Genomic DNA, 16640 nt, shown 5'->3' on the forward strand with positions numbered 1-16640 from the left:
TTCGTCTCGCTCGCTCCCGCGCGCACGTCTCTCTCTCGCCCGCGGCAGCACTCTCTCTCGCGCCGCGCGCATCTTCTCTCTCTCTCCACGGCCGCACTATCGGTGCGTCTCTCCACGGCGCATCACGTCTCTCTCTCTCCCGCGCGCACTCTCTCTCTCTCCCGCGGCGCCGACTCTCTCTCCTCCCCGCGCGCACTCTCTCTCTCTCCCGGCGCGCACTGCTCTCTCTCTCCCCGCGCGCACTCCTCTCTCTCTCCCGCGCGCTGCACTCTCTCTCTCGTCCCACACTCTCTCGCCGTCGCACTCTCTCTCTCCCGCGCGACTCTCTCTCACTCTCCGCCCGCGCACATCTCTCTCTCCCGCGCAGCACTCTCTCTCTCCCGCGCTCACTCTCTCTCCCGCGCACACTCTCTCTCCCGCGCACACTCTCTCTCCCGCGCACACACTCTCTCCCCCGCACACACTCTCTCCCGCGCACACACTCTCTCCCCCCCCCGCACTCTCCTCGCGCCCGGCACACTTCTCTCTCTCCCGCGCGCACACACTTCTCTCTCTCCGCGCGCACACTCTCTCTCTCCCCAGCAGCACTCTCTCTCTCTCTCTCTCTCTCTCTCCGCGACACTCTCTCTCTCTCGCTCTCTCGCCCACAGACTCTCTCTCTGCGCCACACACTCTCTCTCCTCTCCGCACACACTCTCTCTCTCGCGCCCACACTCTCTCTCTCTCCCAGCACACTCTCTCTCTCTCCGCACTCACTCTCTCTCCGCTCTCCCACGCACACTCTCTCTCTCTCACTCTCCCAGCACACCTCTCTCTCTCTCCTGCTCTCACACTCTCTCTCTCTCTCCGCACACACTCTCTCTGCTCTCCCCGAGGCACTCTCTCTCTCTCCTCCCACACACTCTCTCTCTCCTCCCACACACTCTCTCTCTCTCTCACTCACTCTCTCTCTCTCCCACAGCCACTCTCTCTCTCTCTCTCCCACACACTCACTCGCTCTCTCTCTCCCACACACTCTCCTCTCCCTCCCTCACACCTCTCTCTCCCACACTCTCTCTCTCTCTCCCACACACTCTCTCTCTCTCTCCCCACACACTCTCTCGCTCTCTCCCACACACTCTCTCTCTCTCTCCGCACACACTCTCTCTCGCTCTCCCACACACTCTCTCTCTCTCCCACACACTCTCTCTCTCTCTCTCCACACACTCTCTCTCTCTCTCCCACACACTCTCTCTCTCTCCCACACACTCTCTCTCTCTCTCCCACACACTCTCTCTCTCTCCCACACTCTCTCTCTCTCCCACACACTCTCTCTCTCTTCTCCCCCCCACACTCACACACTCTCTCTCCCCCCACACTCACACACTCTCTCAACTCTCTCCCCCCACTCACTCTCTCTCTCTCCCCCCCCACTCACTCACTCTCTCTCCCCCCCCACACTCACACACTCTCTCTCCCCCCCACACACTCTCTCTCCCCCCCACACACTCTCTCTCTCCCCCCACACTCACACACTCTCTCCCCCACCACACTCACACACTCTCTCTCTCCCCCCACACTCACACACTCTCTCTCCCCCCCCCCCACTCACACACTCTCTCTCCCCCCCCCTACACTCTCACACTCTCTCTCCCCCCCCACACACTCTCTCTCCCCCCCCACACTCACACACTCTCTCTCCCCCCCACACTCACACACTCTCTCTCCCCCTCCACACTCACACACTCTCTCTCCCCCCCACACTCACACACTCTCTCTCCCCCCCACACTCACACACTCACTCTCCCCCCCCACTCCCACACACTCTCTCTCCCCCCCACACTCACACACTCTCTCTCCCCCCCACACTCACACACTCTCTCTCCCCCCCACACTCACACACCTCTCTCTCCCCCCCACACTCACACACTCTCTCTCCCCCCCTCACCACACTCACACTCTCTCTCCCCCCCACACTCACACACTCTCTCTCCCCCCCCACACTCACACACTCTCTCTCCCCCCCCCACACTCACACACTCTCTCTCTCCCCCCCACACTCACACACACTCTCTCCCACCCACTCACACTCTCTCTCCCCCCCCACACTCACACACTCTCTCTCCCCCCCACACACTCTCTCTCCCCCCCACACTCACACACTCTCTCTCCCCCCCACACTCACACACTCTCTCTCCCCCCCCCCCACACTCACACACTCTCTCCCCCCCACACTCACACACACTCTCCCCCCCACACTCACACACTCTCTCTCCCCCCCCACACTCACACACTCTCTCTCCCCCCCACACTCACACACTCTCTCTCCCCCCCACACTCACACACTCTCTCTCCCCCCCACACTCACACTCTCTCTCCCCCCCCACACTCACACTCTCTCTCCCCCCCACACTCACACACACTCTCTCCCACCCACTCACACTCTCTCTCCCCCCCCACACTCACACACTCTCTCCCTCCCCCCCACACACTCTCTCTCCCCCCCCACTCCACACACTCTCTCTCCCCCCACACTCACACACTCTCTCTCTCTCCCCCCCACACTCACACACTCTCTCCCCCCCACACTCACACACTCTCTCTCCCCCCCACACTCACACACTCTCTCTCCCCCCCACACTCACACACTCTCTCTCCCCCCCACACTCACACACTCTCTCTCTCCCCCCACACTCACACACTCTCTCTCCCCCCCACACTCACACACTCTCTCTCCCCCCCACACTCACACTCTCTCTCTCCCCCCACACTCACACTCTCTCTCCCCCCACACTCACACTCTCTCTCCCCCCCCACACTCACACTCTCTTTCCCCCCCACTCTCACACGCTTTCTCTCCCCCCCACACTCACACGCTCTCTCTCCCCCCCATACTCACACGCTCTCTCCTCTCCCCCCCACACTCACACGCTCTCTCTCCCCCCCACACTCACACGCTCTCTCTCCCCCCACACTCACACGCTCTCTCTCCCCCCCACACACACACTCTCACTCGCTCTCTCTCCCCCCCACTCACATGCTCTCTCTCCCCCCCACTCACTCACACGCTTTCTCTCCCCCCCACACTCACACGCTCTCTCTCCCCCCCCATACTCACACGCTCTCTCTCCTCCCCCCACACTCACACGCTCTCTCTCCCCCCCACACTCACACTCTCTCTCTCTCCCCCCACACACACTCTCACTCCCCCATATACAGTCACAATACTGGTAATAACCTCTATACCCCCAGCTATATATACACACTGTGCCCCTCTGTGCGAGGCCCATATACATACAGTCCACAATACTGGTAATGGCGTGCAAAGCTGTGTGCCAATGTGTCTCATAGTCCCCCCCATGTTATAAGGGGCCCGTGTGTACAGGAGGGGCCCGCACACACGCTGCAGCTCTTATACTCAGCGTTATACTGCAGCAGCCTGTCTCTGTGGCACACACGCTGCAGCCCTTATACTCAGCGTTATACTGCAGCAGCCTGTCTCTGTGGCACACACGCTGCAGCCCTTATACTCAGCGTTATACTGCAGCAGCCTGTCTCTGTGGCACACATGCTGCAGCTCTTATACTCAGCGTTATACTGCAGCAGCCCGTCTCTGTGGCACACACGCTGCAGCCCTTATACTCAGCGTTATACTGCAGCAGCCTGGTCTCTGTGGCACACACGCTGCAGCCCTTATACTCAGCGTTATACTGCAGCAGCCTGTCTCTGTGGCACACACGCTGCAGCCCTTATACTCAGCGTTATACTGCAGCAGCCTGTCTCTGTGGCACACACGCTGCAGCCCTTATACTCAGCGTTATACTGCAGCAGCCTGTCTGTGTCACACACGCTGCAGCTCTTATACTCAGCGTTATACTGCAGCAGCCTGTCGTGCAGCTCTTATACTCAGCGTTATCTCAGCCTGTCTCTGTCACACACGCTGCAGCTCTTATACTCAGCGTTATACTGCAGCAGCCTGTCTCTGCGGCACACATGCTGCAGCCCTTATACTCAGCGTTATACTGCAGCAGCCTGTCTCTGTGGCACACACGCTGCAGCTCTTATACTCAGCGTTATACTGCAGCAGCCTGTCTCTGTGGCACACACGCTGCAGCTCTTATACTCAGCGTTATACTGCAGCAGCCTGTCTCTGTGGCACACACGCTGCAGCCCTTATACTCAGCGTTATACTGCAGCAGCCTGTCTCTGTGGCACACGCGCTGCAGCCCTTATACTCAGCGTTATACTGCAGCAGCCTGTCTCTGTGGCACACGCGCTGCAGCCCTTATACTCAGCGTTATACTGCAGCAGCCTGTCTCTGTGGCACACGCGCTGCAGCTCTTATACTCAGCGTTATACTGCAGCAGCCTGTCTCTGTGGCACACGCGCTGCAGCTCTTATACTCAGCGTTATACTGCAGCAGCCTGTCTCTGTGGCACACACGCTGCAGCTCTTATACTCAGCGTTATACTGCAGCAGCCTGTCTCTGTGGCACACACGCTGCAGCCCTTATACTCAGCGTTATACTGCAGCAGCCTGTCTCTGTGGCACACACGCTGCAGCCCTTATACTCAGCGTTATACTGCAGCAGCCTGTCTCTGTGGCACACACGCTGCAGCCCTTATACTCAGCGTTATACTGCAGCAGCCTGTCTCTGTGGCACACACGCTGCAGCTCTTATACTCAGCGTTATACTGCAGCAGCCTGTCTCTGTGGCACACACGCTGCAGCTCTTATACTCAGCGTTATACTGCAGCAGCCTGTCTCTGTGGCACACACGCTGCAGCCCTTATACTCAGCGTTATACTGCAGCAGCCTGTCTCTGCGGCACAAGCGCTGCAGCTCTTATACTCAGCGTTATACTGCAGCAGTCTGTCTCTGTGGCACACGCGCTGCAGCTCTTATACTCAGCGTTATACTGCAGCAGTCTGTCTCTGCGGCACACACGCTGCAGCCCTTATACTCAGCGTTATACTGCAGCAGCCTGTCTCTGTGGCACACACGCTGCAGCTCTTATACTCAGCGTTATACTGCAGCAGCCTGTCTCTGTGGCACACACGCTGCAGCTCTTATACTCAGCGTTATACTGCAGCAGCCTGTCTCTGTGGCACACACGCTGCAGCCCTTATACTCAGCGTTATACTGCAGCAGCCTGTCTCTGTGGCACACACGCCGCAGCCCTTATACTCAGCGTTATACTGCAGCAGCCTGTCTCTGTGGCACACACGCTGCAGCGCTTATACTAAGCGTTATACTGCAGCAGCCTGTCTCTGTGGCACACACGCTGCAGCCCTTATACTCAGCGTTATACTGCAGCAGCATGTCTCTGTGGCACACACGCTGCAGCTCTTATACTCAGCGTTATACTGCAGCAGCCTGTCTCTGTGGCACACATGCTGCAGCTCTTATACTCAGCGTTATACTGCAGCAGCCTGTCTCTGTGGCACACGCGCTGCAGCCCTTATACTCAGCGTTATACTGCAGCAGCCTGTCTCTGTGGCACACGCGCTGCAGCCCTTATACTCAGCGTTATACTGCAGCAGCCTGTCTCTGTGGCACACACGCTGCAGCTCTTATACTCAGCGTTATACTGCAGCAGCCTGTCTCTGTGGCACACGCTGCAGCCCTTATACTCAGCGTTATACTGCAGCAGCCTGTCTCTGTGGCACACGCTGCAGCCCTTATACTCAGCGTTATACTGCAGCAGCCTGTCTCTGTGGCACACGCGCTGCAGCCCTTATACTCAGCGTTATACTGCAGCAGCCTGTCTCTGTGGCACACGCGCTGCAGCCCTATACTCAGCGTTATACTGCAGCAGCCTGTCTCTGTGGCACACGCGTTGCAGCTCTTATACTCAGCGTTATACTGCAGCAGCCTGTCTCTGTGGCACACGCGCTGCAGCCCTTATACTCAGCGTTATACTGCAGCAGCCCGTCTCTGTGGCACACGCGCTGCAGCCCTTATACTCAGCGTTACACGCGCTGCAGCCCTTATACTCAGCGTTATACTGCAGCAGCCTGTCTCTGTGGCACACGCGCTGCAGCTCTTATACTCAGCGTTATACTGCAGCAGCCTGTCTCTGTGGCACACGCGCTGCAGCCCTTATACTCAGCGTTATACTGCAGCAGCCTGTCTCTGTGGCACACGCGCTGCAGCCCTTATACTCAGCGTTATACTGCAGCAGCCTGTCTCTGTGGCACACACGCTGCAGCCCTTATACTCAGCGTTATACTGCAGCAGCCTGTCTCTGTGGCACACGCGCTGCAGCTCTTATACTCAGCGTTATACTGCAGCAGCCTGTCTCTGTGGCACACGCGCTGCAGCCCTTATACTCAGCGTTATACTGCAGCAGCCTGTCTCTGTGGCACACACGCTGCAGCCCTTATACTCAGCGTTATACTGCAGCAGCCTGTCTCTGTGGCACACACGCTGCAGCCCTTATACTCAGCGTTATACTGCAGCAGCCTCTCTGTGGCACACACGCTGCAGCCCTTATACTCAGCGTTATACTGCAGCAGCCTGTCTCTGTGGCACACACGCTGCAGCCCTTATACTCAGCGTTATACTGCAGCAGCCTGTCTCTGTGGCACACACGCTGCAGCCCTTATACTCAGAGTTATACTGCAGCAGCCTGTCTCTGTGACACACACGCTGCAGCCCTTATACTCAGCGTTATACTGCAGCAGCCTGTCTCTGTGGCACACACGCTGCAGCTCTTATACTCAGCGTTATACTGCAGCAGCCTGTCTCTGTGGCACACACACTTGGGTCCCCCCGGGCCTGTAATGAAGATCCCTCTCTGGTTACTCACATCTCCTTTAGTCTGGCAGACTGCTGCTCCGCTCCCAGTGCTGCCACTCGGGGGGAGCCTGTTACCTAGTCACACCCCCTGAGTTATACCCCTCAGCAGCAGGGCCTGGGGATCAGGGAGCAGCAGCAGCAGCTCTCACACACAGGGCTGCTCTCTCCTCATGCTCCTCTCTCTCTTCCCCTCCCTGCCTCACTCACCTCAAGCTTTGCTGTCCTGTCCCCTCATTGGCTGTCCTGTCATGTCTCCCTGTGTCAGCAGCAGGGGCTTCTGGGAGTTGTAGTCCATCTGCTGCTGCTGCTCTGTCATTAGCTCCTTCCCCAGCAGCAGCACACAGCAGAGAGGATCACAGCCAGGGAGCAGCACGTATAGAGCGCTGTATCCTCACACATATCATGTGTTTAACACTTTGTGGGTCTGTTTCATACAATAAGTTCTCTCCCCCCCTCCCCCCCATGCTTCCTATCAAGGGGTTACACACATATAGATTATTTAGGGGACAAGCAAACATTAATGAAAGATAGAATGTGGCACAGAAACATCTGTAACACCTCCTCCTTCTCCCTCCCTAAGGCTGCGTCCAGGGTGGGGCTGAGCGGGCGCGCTCACGCTGGACACATTGCGACAATGCACATGACCTGCGTGATTTTGCTGCTCGCTAGCGCGTCACGTGAGTGGTTCGCACAATGAGGGCGAACCAGCTCTGTGACGTCGGGGCCACGCCCCCAGACGCGCACGCACCTAACCGGCCAGGAAAAGTAGGTTTCAGCGCCAGCGCGCCAATTTCTTACCTGGATGAGTCCTCAGGCTGAGGTCCCGCTGCATACGACGCGCACTCACAGGCTCCTGACTTCCTCCCGAGCCGGCCCCAGTCCCTCGTCACTGCCAGGCTCACTACGCAATGTGACGCGTCAGCCAGCAGGGGAGCCAATAAGATTGTGATCGCCGGCAGGGAGGGGGGCCTGCAATTATTTTGAGTATTAATGTTACTCAGAAAGAGAATGATGACTCATCTTGGCAGGAAGCAACGGTCTCATGGTTTGGTTCCCAAGAACATCTTTTTGTCTGTTTCAAAACTCTCCTCTTTTTCTGATTTCTTCAAACTGAGATTTAATCTACTAATGCGAAACATAAACAGTCACTTCCAGCACGCGCCGGCGCCTGCAGCGGGGCTTCGGCCTTGGGGAGATTTGCTGGTATTATGGTGCTGTGGTGCTGCGGTGCTGACCTGTTGGTTCTCAGGAGGCCGAGTCTCCGCGATGTTGTAGGGACTGGGGCACAGGATAGTCTTTAGTGATGGTGCAGCTCCTCCATCCTGCAGGGCTCCTGCCGCAGACAGGGTTTTATCCCCACAGGAACTTACATGGTGTAGAGAAATAACTGGCGTGCCAAAGGTCCATGCAACAGATGTATTGCAACTGAACAGTGTGAAACCCAGTGATTCAGTGTGGCGCTAAAACACAGTGATAGTGATATTTAAATAATATATTGTGTAACTGAAAGAAACTCTCACCTAACTCGCACGCACCTAACCGGCCAGGAAAATCACGGTCGAGAAGGGCGCCTGTTCCCTACCTGGACTAGGCCTCAGGCTGATGTCCCGCTGCATCCGGCGCCGGGCGCGGCGCGCACTCACAGGCTCCTGACTTCCTCCCGAGCCGGCCCCAGTCCCTCCTCACTGCCAGGCTCACTACGCACTGTGACGCGTCAGCCAGCAGGGGAGCCAATAGGATTGTGATCCCGAGCGGTGACGCGTCACGTGGTGTGGCATGGAGCCAATGAGGAGGGGAGATCGCCGGCAGGGGGGAGGGGGCCTGCAGGTATTCTGAGTATTAATGTTACTCAGAAAGAGAATGATGACTCATCTTGGCAAGAAGCAAAGGTCTCATGGTTTGGTTCCCAAGAACATCTTTTTGTCTGTTTCAAAACTCTCCTCTTTTTTCTGATTTGTTCAAACTGAGGTTTAATTTACTAATGCGAAACAAACAGTCACTTCCATCACGCGCCGGCGCCTGCAGCGGGGCCTCGGCCTTGGGGAGATTTGCTGGTATTATGGCGGTGCTGTGGTGCTGTGGTATTATGGTGCTGTGGTGCTGTGGTACTATGGTGCTGTGGTGCTGACTTGTTGGTTCTCAGGAGGCCGAGTCTCCGCGATGTTGTAGGGAGTGAGGCACAGGATAGTCTTTAGTGATGGTGCAGCTCCTCCATCCTGCAGGGCTCCTGCCGCAGACCGGGTTTTATCCCCACAGGAACTTACATGGTGTGGAGAAATAACTGGAGTGCCATAGGTCCATGCAACAGATGTATTGCAACTGAACAGAACAGAACATGAGCCGGACAGAACTCCCTCTTCCAGTACCCCAGCCCACGGGTACCATCCCTTCCCTGAGCAGGACATGACTAGTCACCCCAGGCCCCTAGGCTAGTCTGAGCTTTCCTCACCCCCTTAGGGGCAAGGCAGGACCCAGCACTGTCTGTGCCCAGAGATAATCCCTAGCCCATGGCTAGGGCTGAGCAGAAGCACACCCGCTCTCCCAAGGGATCAGGCAGACACAATTTAGAAGGGAGCCATCTTTTATACTAGGGTGTGCCCCAGTAACTGGGCAGCAGGGCCACCAGCAGAAATCGTGGGACCCAGGACAAACATTTTAAGCAGCGCCCCCTCCATTGTCGGCAGTATTGCATGCCGCCCCCATTTCACACCTCACAAGCCCAATCTCTCACCCACCTCTCTTCCCATGTATTTCTCTCCCTTCTGTCTCACCCACTTACTCTCCCGCCTCGCATGTATTTCTCTCCCCTGCGTCTCACTCTTACTCCCTCTTTTCCTTACTCACCCCCTCTCTCCTCTCCCTGTCAAGTCAATTACCCCACGCTCACTCATTCCCTGCCCCCTCACACAATTTCCCCCACAACATATATACCAAAAAACTTCCCACCCCCAAATACATACAAAAAAAATCCCCACCCCCAAAATATATACAACCTCCCCAATACATATGAAAAATACCCCAACCCATATAGCAAAATTCCCACAATACATATAACAAGACCCCCACTCCCCCCAATACAGTACATATAACAAGACCCCCAATACATATAACAAGACCCCTGTAACAGGGGATTTATCCCTGTTCAGGAAATGTGCCTCTAATCCAGCAGTGTGGTGGTTAACTGCTTGTAGTCAATTAACCAACACCATCTGGCTGATTAGGTTTGTTAGAAAAGCCTGCCTTTGAGACAGGAAGTGAGATTTCCTGAGACTCACAAATGTGGGACTGACCATAGGAACAAATGTCTTGAAGCCTACACGCTGCCAGCAAGACACAGGGGAAAGCACCTCTAAACCTGAATGCTCATATATAGCCTGAGGAAAAGGCAGCAACCCAGGAACAGAGAAGACTTCCCCTCCAACTACAAGAAACAGATAAGACTTTCCTTTATAAGACTTTTTGTATATCTGCATATATCAAGATATATGTTTGGGGCTGGGAGACATGCTCATCTAAAGGGAGTTGTGGACTGCATAGGTTTCACTAGAAATACTGCCAAGTGGAACAGAAGCTTTGTTTGACCCCTTATTTGTATATGTTTGGATGATTTTCTTGTGTTAAAGAAACAGGCGCAATGAAAGCCTTATTTAATTTCACCTCTCCATTGCATACCTCTGCTCACGTCCTCTTACACGTCCAATACATAGCAAAATTCCACCAATACATATAACAAGACCCCCACCCCCAAATACATATAAAAGAGCCCCACTCACCCCAATACATACTAAAAAGACCCCCAATACATACAGTATACCCAGACCCCCACCCCCAATACATATAGAAAGACCCAATACATATAACAAGACCCCACTCCACTCCAATACATATAAGAATACCTCCTCCCCCAATACATATAAAAAGACCCCCAATACATATAAAAAAAGGTAGACAAACCAGTTGCTGCGGGGAATCTGGCAGAGTCGTGGCCCAGCTGCGACCGGCCATCAGATGCAGGCCTCCTCACGGTGTCCCACGTCGAGCTTCCAGTCAGCAAAAAATCGGCATTTAGGTCACTACCAATAAATTCAGTGCTTTCACCTACTGGGATGCAAGCTGGGTGGCCAGAATTTGTGGATATGTGTTGCCAATGGGGTGTGCCCTGACGTGCTTCTACTGTGAATCTTTCAGCACTTTCTTGGAATGGGTAGTCCAGTAAAAGTATGTAGGCGGTGGGAGTAACGCACTATTTAGACAATTTTGTTCATATGTATTTATTTATAAAATGTTTTGCCAGGAAGTAGTGTATTGGGAGTTGCCTCTCGTTTTCGAGTATGTCCTGGGCATGGAGTTAAGATGACAAACGGTACATAGTTGCAAATACGTGGTTGCGTGAGTGAACAGGGTATACATTGTATGCGGGACATTGCATGCACAGTTGGAGATGGTATGTATTGTAGGCGTATGTAACAGTTGCAGACCGGAGGGAGGTGCTTTGAGGGAACTTGGACTGTTGGAGGCTGTGGAAGTCTCCGGTGGATTGTTCCAGTTTTGGGGTGCAAAGTGAGAAGAAGAGGAGCGGCCGTATACTTTTGTAACGGGTATTCCACCCCACCCAATCGCAGATATAGTGTGGGTGCGGAGAACATACAGTGTTACCAGGTGTGGTGCGTATACCTGCAGGCTCACAGGAGGGCTGAGCCTCCGCCAGTGAGAGCCTGGGGTGAATCCTCGGGAACGGTCTCGGTTTCAGCGCCTCCACCTATGCAGGATTCTATGGGTATGTAGAATGACCCTAACATAGGAACCCACCCAGAAACCACATACACCAGTATTATGGATAACAGGTTTACTGAATGACAAATGACACTATTACATCATACTTATAACATTATAACATCACCATATTATAACATCCCCACACGGTGCCCACAGCCCAACCCCTTCGTCCCGTGGTCAGCGCTGCCACTATGTGTTAAGAGAATGTTATGATTTGTTGGTGCACTTATAGAGTACCTGCCGAGTGCTCCTGCACTCGGGCCTGTAAGTGACTTCACAAAGGATCTGTCGCTCGGGATCCCGTCTGATCCGGTGAGGCCTTGCTTGGGGTCCGCCAGGGGCGATCCCACCCTGAAGATAGTCTTTCTCTCTGGGCGCAGACTTGAGCCCAAGTCTCCTTTCAGGAAGTGCATCGTCCGCTGTGTCCCTATCTATCACTGGCACTACGTGACACGGTCCCTAACCTAGGACCTGTCCCTGTAGCACCACAAGCTGGGGAGTGAGGACCTACCTGGGACCTAAGGGGTTAACTGGCCTATCCCGTCCCCCTAGCTCTTTCCGGTCCTGACTAACTACCTAGTACCTAGAACTTGCAGTAACGCACTGCCTCCTACTTGGTACGTACAGCAAACGTGCTGCACCAACACTGTGTCTGCTTGTCAGACCTCACAGCACTGACAGCCGTGACTCTGACAAGACAGCACACACTAAGGGTAGAGTCCCTAACTGGGGCCGTCCCTTGTCAATTACCCACTAACCTGGTGGGGAGTTGGGGCCTACCTGGGATATGGGGGACCTTACTTGGTGCAGGAGCTTCAATCGCTCCCTGCACCCTTCCTTCCCCGTCCTGCTCCCAGCTGCAACTAACTAGCGTGGACTCAGCGCGCGAAATGTATCTACTTGCCTGCAGGGAGATCCTAAGCCATATTGGCTCCCTGGCATCACGTGGGATGCGCAGAGGCTCCTGGGATTCTTAGTCCCTGCCTAGAGCCTTCCCTGGTAGGCTAGGGCTTTGCGGGCTTTCTGTGCATTGTCCTGCGCATGCGCGATCTCTCTGGTGCTCTCCTGCACTCGTGCAACTTCCTAAGGGCTGCCGTGACTCTCTCACTGCTTTCCTACCCTGTCCCGCGCATGCGCGATCGCGCCGCATGCGTGCGCATACGCAATAGTGGCCCCCGCTGACCGGGTGCGCCGCCGGAGCTCCAGGGACGCCGAGCGCTCCCTGCACTGGCCCCCACCCTCGCGTTGGGCCGGCGGGTCCGCCACTGCCTCCGGCGGCACCCGCAACCGCGCGGCACCTCGGGAGGGGGGTCTCCGGAGCATTAGGGGCACCTGGGCTACACTTTACTTAACCTTGGGACCATGAGCAGTCTTTTCGAGTCAGATATCAGATAAGTGCTGCATGTGGTAGGGGTGAGGAGCTTGTTTAGAAAGACGGGTAGCTTGCCCAGAAATTATTTGAAGGCAAGAAAGGAAAGATGAATTTTGCACCTAGACTCAAGGGATGACCAATCTAGTTCTTTGAGCATTTCGCAGTGGTGTGTGTTGTAGTTGCATAGGTCCAGGGAAGTCAGATTTGTGCGCCAGATGGCTTGCAAGAGTTTTTAGCAGGGGCATGTGAGTTCGGCGTTCCTTTGGCGTTGGAAAAATGGAGGGGCCCTACTACCATTCTGTTTTTAGGAATCTAAATTAATTCGGTTCTTATGGAATAAAGGTTGCCTGGGGAGAAGCTGAGGGCTTTAAGAAGTTCTGTGGTGGCATTTATGTCTCTCAAAAAACCATGGAAAAGTTTCAGTCCTTAATGAGACCTGTTTTTTGCAGCCAGAATTATGCGTGGGGAGAGTATTTTCTAAACAGCTAGCGGCTGCTACGGCCGGGGTGCAACATCCACATCATTTTGTAAGGGTAACGGCGGAGATCTGGAAGGATTTGGGGGTGTGGGTGGAGTTCTTGCAGTGCTACAATGGGAGGACACTGTGAGGGGTTGGTCTACATCCAACAACAAGCTCTAGCTTTTTGCGGCTGCGGCAGTGGAATTTGGAGCGTATTTAGAGGGGTCATGGTGTGCGGAGCGGTGGCCACTATCTTGGGTGGGGTCACAAAAAAAAACCCTGACACTCCTAGAATTTTTCCTTTAGTAATTGCGATAGGACTTTGGGGCGCACAGGTGGCTAACTGGAATGTAGTATTCAGGAATTACAATATGGGGGTGGTTGAGGCAGTTAATAATTTGGGTCCCGTTCCTTTCCCCCCCAGTGGTGGCTTTATTGTGTAACTTTGTTCTAACTTGCCTGAAGTTAAATACAGCCTTTAGGGCTATGCATGTTACATAGTTACATAATTACATAGTAGATGAGGTTGAAAAAAGACGTACGTCCATCAAGTTCAACCTATGCTAAATTCAGACAACAGATACTTTATTCTATATCTATACTTACTTATTGATCCAGAGGAAGGCAAACAAAAAAACCCCATTAAGGGGAAAAATTAATTCCTTCCTGACTCCAAGAATTGGCAATCGGATTAATCCCTGGATCAACATCCTTCCCATGTATACTTATTTGGTATATCCCTGTATACCTTTCCCATCTAAAAAGATGTCCAACCTTTTTTTGAACAAATCTATTGTATCTGCCATCACAGTCTCCATGGGTAATGAATTCCACATTTTAACTGCCCTTACTGTAAAGAACCATTTCCTTTGTTGCTGGTGAAATTTCCTTTCCTCCAACCTTAAGGGATGGCCCCGAGTCCTTTGTACTGCCCGTGGGATGAATAGTTATTTTGAAAGCTCCTTGTATTGTCCCTGAATATATTTGGATATAGTTATCATATCCCCTCTTAGACGCCTCTTTTCTAATGTAAATAAATCCAATATAGCTAGCCTCTCCTCATAAGTTAGAATGTCCATCCCCTTTATTCATTTGGTGGCTCTTCTCTGCACTCTCTCTAGTTCCATAATGTCTTTTCTTAGGATTGGTGCCCAAAATTGTACTCCATATTCAAGGTGTGGTCTTACTAATGCTTTGTAAAGGGGCATAATTATGTCTACTTCCCTTCCATCCATTGCCCGTTTGATGCAAGATAAGATCTTGTTTGCCTTTGCAGCTACTGCATGACATTGGGCACTATTGCTAAGCCTGCTGTCTACAAGCACTCCTAAATCCTTCTCCATCAAGGATTCCCCCAATATATCTCCATTTAATTTGTAAGTCGCCTTTTTATTCTTGCATCCCAAATGCATAACCTTACATTTATCTGTATTAAACCTCATCTGCCATTTACCTGCCCACGTTTCCAGTCTCTCCAAGTCCTTCTGAAGAGAAATTTCATCCTGCTCTGATTCTATTACCTTACACAATTTAGTATCATCAGCAAAGATGGAGACTTTGCTCTCGATCCCAACCTCAAGGTGATTAATAAACAAGTTAAAAAGCAGGGGTCCCAGTACCGATCCTTGAGGTACTCCACTCACGACTTTAGCCCAACCTGAAAAAGTTCCATTTATGACAACCCTCTGTTGTCTGTCCTTTAACCAGTTTTCAATCCAGGTGCATATATTATTACTGAGTCCAATTTTCTTTATTTTGTACACCAACCTCTTGTGTGAAACCGTATCAAAAGCCTTTGCAAAATCTAAGTAGACCACATCAACTGCATTACCCTGGTCTAAATTCCTACTAACCTCCTCAAAGAAACAAATAAGGTTAGTTTGGCAAGATCTATCCTTCATAAATCCATGCTGACTATTACTAATAATTTTGTTTTCCATGAGGTATTCCTGAATATTACCCCGTATTAAACCTTCAAGTAGTTTCCCTACTATTGAAGTCAGGCTTACAGGTCTGTAATTCCCTGGGTGTGATCTAGCTCCCTTTTTAAATATAGGCACCACATCTGCTTTACGCCAATCTTGTGGTACTGAGCCTGTGGAAATGGAGTCCTTGAATATTAAATATAATGGTTTTGCTATTACTGAGCTTAACTCCTTGAGAACTCTTGGATGTATGCCATCGGGGCCAGGTGCCTTATTTACTTTAATTTTTTCAAGTCGCTTATGAACTTCTTCCTCAGTTAACCAATTGGTCATTAATATGGAGGTTGTGGCTTCCTCCTGTGGCACTACTATTGAACCTGATTCTTCCCTGGTAAACACAGAGGCAAATAATTTGTTTAATACCTCTGCTTTTTCCTTATCTCCAATAATCTGCCTACCCATCTCACACTGAAAGGGTCCTATATTTTCTTTTCTCATTTTTTTGTTATTAAGGTACTTAAAGAACTTTTTAGGGTTGACCTTACTTTCTATTGCAATCCTTTTTTCATTATCCATTTTTGCTAATTTAATTGCCCTTTTGCAATTTTTGTTACATTCCTTATAATTCTGATACGATATCTCTGTCCCTTCTGACTTAAAGAATCTAAACGCCTTCCTCTTCTTGTCCATTTCCTCCCCTACCTGTTTATTTAGCCACATTGGTTTTGACTTAATTCTTTTATACTTATTACCCAAGGGTATACACTGATAAGTGTGTTTTTCTAACAATGTTTTAAAGACTGCCCATGTACCTGGGGTGGCTAATGGGGTGCTGACTCTTTATCCCGAATGCAGTTAACAGAGTTTAGGAGGTTGGTGCCAGAGGCGGATCCAGTCAGCCGGTGGAGTTGGTGACGGTCCAGTGATGGACTTGGTGCTTACCTTAAACTAGCCCGGTTACATGCTGGGTGTAACCTGGCTAGTTTAAGGCTAGTTTAGGGCATTTCTGCATTGACTAATGACCCAACGGATTAACACAGCAGGGGTCCCTGGCAGTCCCATTCAGTTTGAATGGAACTGCCAGGGACCCCTGCTGTTAATCTGATGGGCCATTAATCAATGCAGAAATGCCTTAAACTAGACTCAGCATGTACCCAGCACGTACCGTGGTCTTTTTGGCGATTGCCACTGGTTTGTGTTAGAAAAACCGTCAGCACTACAGTACACACAGTTAGGTCCGGAAATAATTGGACACTGATACAAGTTTTGTTATTTCGGCTGTTTACCAAAATAAATTCAAGTTACAGTTAAATAATGAATATGGGCT

At 52.3% G+C, this 16640-nt stretch overlaps 1 protein-coding gene across 1 annotated transcript in view; it reads right to left on the reverse strand.

Annotated features, from left to right (window-relative positions):
- Positions 1 to 6996, reverse strand: part of LOC142488391 (uncharacterized) — a 106038-nt gene extending 99042 nt beyond the window's left edge. Inside the window, exon 1 of the mRNA XM_075588871.1 lies at positions 6791 to 6996. The gene's annotated coding sequence lies outside the window, so the exon portion shown is untranslated. The remainder of the gene's footprint in view (positions 1 to 6790) is intronic.
- Positions 6997 to 16640: the final 9644 nt, after the last annotated feature.

Source organism: Ascaphus truei, chromosome 2 (genome assembly GCF_040206685.1).
Source record: "Ascaphus truei isolate aAscTru1 chromosome 2, aAscTru1.hap1, whole genome shotgun sequence".
NCBI classification, from domain to species: Eukaryota; Metazoa; Chordata; class Amphibia; order Anura; family Ascaphidae; genus Ascaphus; species Ascaphus truei.